Raw genomic sequence first — 5,000 nt, 5'->3', positions numbered from 1 at the left:
GCCCAAAGATAGGTGTCGGAAGCCCGGGGGTAGAGGAGGAAGGGGACCGCTCACCTTAAGCCAGCGCGGGCTCCAAAGCCCGGGCCGAGCGAGCGGCGCCACCTCCCCACCCGGGAGCGCTGCGCCAGATCGATCGGAGGAAGAGCAGGGGTGCATGTAGGGACTTGCCCAAGTACGGAGGCTGCAAACCCCTGTCGTCGGGAGATACGTGCCCACGAGTCCTGGAAGCGCGACTCGGGTACAGGCGCCCTTGCGGGGGGGTACTGGATGTGGAACAGCACTGGGGTCGAAGCCACAAAAGCATCCGCCCTCATGGAGCCTCTCCTCGGCCTAAAAATCCAGATTTTAGCCTTGACGGCGCCCCCATGTGGAGAACCAGGGCCCGCGGGGGGGTCTGGCCAGGCTCACTTCAACCCAGGAACACCTCTCTGACTTGGGATAGGCGACCGGCAAAAGTCCCCCCACGCAGCTGCGGAAGCCTGGGTTCAGCCAAGGTGCAGACCTCCAGCCGAACAGGGACTCATAGCCAAAACGCATACCCAGGCCTACGGAGGTGAAAACCAGCTTAAATGAGTCGAAATGTGTCGGGGCTGAGAGGTACCTCTCTCTCATATATTCTGCCGGTGGTGTGCAAAACTGGGTCTTTGCATGGAGTGTCACCCTATACCCACTTTAGGGACGCATGCAAAAAAGTGCCCGATCGCCTGGAACTGTCAGGCGGATTCGGCTCCCTGGAATTTCCTCATTCTGGTTCTTTTTCACTTTTTGTCTCTTTTGCGACATCTAGTGGGCAGGCTGCATTACTGCAACCGGGGACACCTCAAAACGCTTGGAACTGGGGAGCGGGCTCAATTTACAAACGTTTTGCGGGTCCTGGAAGTCAAAATTGTGACTTCTGAAAACGACTAAGTATCAAGGACTCATCGCGCGAATCGCTCTGGAACTGAAATCGGATGCGCGCACTGACATGCTCCCCTCTCTGGAAGTCTGACACAAGTTGAAAAATTTTCTAAGTCCCCAAAAATTTTTTTTTTCAACTTTTTTTCAATTTTCCCCCTGTGGGATATATATTTTACCCACACTTTTGGAGCCCTCCTGGGATGCCCTCTAACATACTAGAACCTCATTTTGTGGAAGTTTTCACAAAATTGTGAAATTTTCAAAAAGTCAGAAATTTTGCCAAAAACGACTAAGTATCAAGGACTCATCGCGCGAATCGCTCTGGAACTGAAATCGGATGCGCGCACTGACACGCTCCCCTGTCTGGAAGTCTGACAAAAGTTGAAAAATTTTCTAAGTCCCCAAAAATTTTTTTTTTCAACTTTTTTTCAATTTTCCCCCTGTGGGATATATATTTTACCCACACTTTTGGAGCCCTCCTGGGATGCCCTCTAACATACTAGAACCTCATTTTGTGGAAGTTTTCACAAAATTGTGAAATTTTCCAAAAAGTCAGAAATTTTGCAAAAACGACTAAGTATCAAGGACTCATCGCGCGAATCGCTCTGGAACTGAAATCGGATGCGCGCACTGACATGCTCCCCTCTCTGGAAGTCTGACACATGTGTGAAAATTTTCTAAGTCCCCAAAAATTTTTTTTTTCAACTTTTTTTCAATTTTCCCCCTGTGGGATATATATTTTACCCACACTTTTGGAGCCCTCCTGGGATGCCCTCTAACATACTAGAACCTCATTTTGTGGAAGTTTTCACAAAATTGTGAAATTTTCAAAAAGTCAGAAATTTTGCCAAAAACGACTAAGTATCAAGGACTCATCGCGCGAATCGCTCTGGAACTGAAATCGGATGCGCGCACTGACACGCTCCCCTGTCTGGAAGTCTGACAAAAGTTGAAAAATTTTCTAAGTCCCCAAAAATTTTTTTTTTCAACTTTTTTTCAATTTTCCCCCTGTGGGATATATATTTTACCCACACTTTTGGAGCCCTCCTGGGATGCCCTCTAACATACTAGAACCTCATTTTGTGGAAGTTTTCACAAAATTGTGAAATTTTCAAAAAGTCAGAAATTTTGCCAAAAACGACTAAGTATCAAGGACTCATCGCGCGAATCGCTCTGGAACTGAAATCGGATGCGCGCACTGACACGCTCCCCTGTCTGGAAGTCTGACACATGTGTGAAAATTTTCTAAGTCCCCAAAAATTTTTTTTTTCAACTTTTTTTCAATTTTCCCCCTGTGGGATATATATTTTACCCACACTTTTGGAGCCCTCCTGGGATGCCCTCTAACATACTAGAACCTCATTTTGTGGAAGTTTTCACAAAATTGTGAAATTTTCCAAAAAGTCAGAAATTTTGCAAAAACGACTAAGTATCAAGGACTCATCGCGCGAATCGCTCTGGAACTGAAATCGGATGCGCGCACTGACACGCTCCCCTGTCTGGAAGTCTGACAAAAGTTGAAAAATTTTCTAAGTCCCCAAAAATTTTTTTTTTCAACTTTTTTTCAATTTTCCCCCTGTGGGATATATATTTTACCCACACTTTTGGAGCCCTCCTGGGATGCCCTCTAACATACTAGAACCTCATTTTGTGGAAGTTTTCACAAAATTGTGAAATTTTCAAAAAGTCAGAAATTTTGCCAAAAACGACTAAGTATCAAGGACTCATCGCGCGAATCGCTCTGGAACTGAAATCGGATGCGCGCACTGACACGCTCCCCTGTCTGGAAGTCTGACAAAAGTTGAAAAATTTTCTAAGTCCCCAAAAATTTTTTTTTTCAACTTTTTTTCAATTTTCCCCCTGTGGGATATATATTTTACCCACACTTTTGGAGCCCTCCTGGGATGCCCTCTAACATACTAGAACCTCATTTTGTGGAAGTTTTCACAAAATTGTGAAATTTTCCAAAAAGTCAGAAATTTTGCAAAAACGACTAAGTATCAAGGACTCATCGCGCGAATCGCTCTGGAACTGAAATCGGATGCGCGCACTGACACGCTCCCCTGTCTGGAAGTCTGACAAAAGTTGAAAAATTTTCTAAGTCCCCAAAAATTTTTTTTTTCAACTTTTTTTCAATTTTCCCCCTGTGGGATATATATTTTACCCACACTTTTGGAGCCCTCCTGGGATGCCCTCTAACATACTAGAACCTCATTTTGTGGAAGTTTTCACAAAATTGTGAAATTTTCCAAAAAGTCAGAAATTTTGCAAAAACGACTAAGTATCAAGGACTCATCGCGCGAATCGCTCTGGAACTGAAATCGGATGCGCGCACTGACACGCTCCCCTGTCTGGAAGTCTGACAAAAGTTGAAAAATTTTCTAAGTCCCCAAAAATTTTTTTTTTCAACTTTTTTTCAATTTTCCCCCTGTGGGATATATATTTTACCCACACTTTTGGAGCCCTCCTGGGATGCCCTCTAACATACTAGAACCTCATTTTGTGGAAGTTTTCACAAAATTGTGAAATTTTCAAAAAGTCAGAAATTTTGCCAAAAACGACTAAGTATCAAGGACTCATCGCGCGAATCGCTCTGGAACTGAAATCGGATGCGCGCACTGACACGCTCCCCTGTCTGGAAGTCTGACAAAAGTTGAAAAATTTTCTAAGTCCCCAAAAATTTTTTTTTTCAACTTTTTTTCAATTTTCCCCCTGTGGGATATATATTTTACCCACACTTTTGGAGCCCTCCTGGGATGCCCTCTAACATACTAGAACCTCATTTTGTGGAAGTTTTCACAAAATTGTGAAATTTTCCAAAAAGTCAGAAATTTTGCAAAAACGACTAAGTATCAAGGACTCATCGCGCGAATCGCTCTGGAACTGAAATCGGATGCGCGCACTGACACGCTCCCCTGTCTGGAAGTCTGACAAAAGTTGAAAAATTTTCTAAGTCCCCAAAAATTTTTTTTTTCAACTTTTTTTCAATTTTCCCCCTGTGGGATATATATTTTACCCACACTTTTGGAGCCCTCCTGGGATGCCCTCTAACATACTAGAACCTCATTTTGTGGAAGTTTTCACAAAATTGTGAAATTTTCCAAAAAGTCAGAAATTTTGCAAAAACGACTAAGTATCAAGGACTCATCGCGCGAATCGCTCTGGAACTGAAATCGGATGCGCGCACTGACACGCTCCCCTGTCTGGAAGTCTGACAAAAGTTGAAAAATTTTCTAAGTCCCCAAAAATTTTTTTTTTCAACTTTTTTTCAATTTTCCCCCTGTGGGATATATATTTTACCCACACTTTTGGAGCCCTCCTGGGATGCCCTCTAACATACTAGAACCTCATTTTGTGGAAGTTTTCACAAAATTGTGAAATTTTCCAAAAAGTCAGAAATTTTGCAAAAACGACTAAGTATCAAGGACTCATCGCGCGAATCGCTCTGGAACTGAAATCGGATGCGCGCACTGACACGCTCCCCTGTCTGGAAGTCTGACAAAAGTTGAAAAATTTTCTAAGTCCCCAAAAATTTTTTTTTTCAACTTTTTTTCAATTTTCCCCCTGTGGGATATATATTTTACCCACACTTTTGGAGCCCTCCTGGGATGCCCTCTAACATACTAGAACCTCATTTTGTGGAAGTTTTCACAAAATTGTGAAATTTTCCAAAAAGTCAGAAATTTTGCAAAAACGACTAAGTATCAAGGACTCATCGCGCGAATCGCTCTGGAACTGAAATCGGATGCGCGCACTGACATGCTCCCCTCTCTGGAAGTCTGACACATGTGTGAAAATTTTCTAAGTCCCCAAAAATTTTTTTTTTCAACTTTTTTTCAATTTTCCCCCTGTGGGATATATATTTTACCCACACTTTTGGAGCCCTCCTGGGATGCCCTCTAACATACTAGAACCTCATTTTGTGGAAGTTTTCACAAAATTGTGAAATTTTCAAAAAGTCAGAAATTTTGCCAAAAACGACTAAGTATCAAGGACTCATCGCGCGAATCGCTCTGGAACTGAAATCGGATGCGCGCACTGACACGCTCCCCTGTCTGGAAGTCTGACAAAAGTTGAAAAATTTTCTAAGTCCCCAAAAA

Source organism: Phyllobates terribilis, unplaced genomic scaffold (assembly GCF_046119375.1).
Source record: "Phyllobates terribilis strain yellow unplaced genomic scaffold, ASM4611937v1 Scaffold_3297__1_contigs__length_83191, whole genome shotgun sequence".
Classification (NCBI taxonomy): Eukaryota; Metazoa; Chordata; class Amphibia; order Anura; family Dendrobatidae; genus Phyllobates; species Phyllobates terribilis.
The sequence above is the reverse complement of the archived record's forward strand: the minus strand, read 5'-3'. Positions refer to the sequence as shown.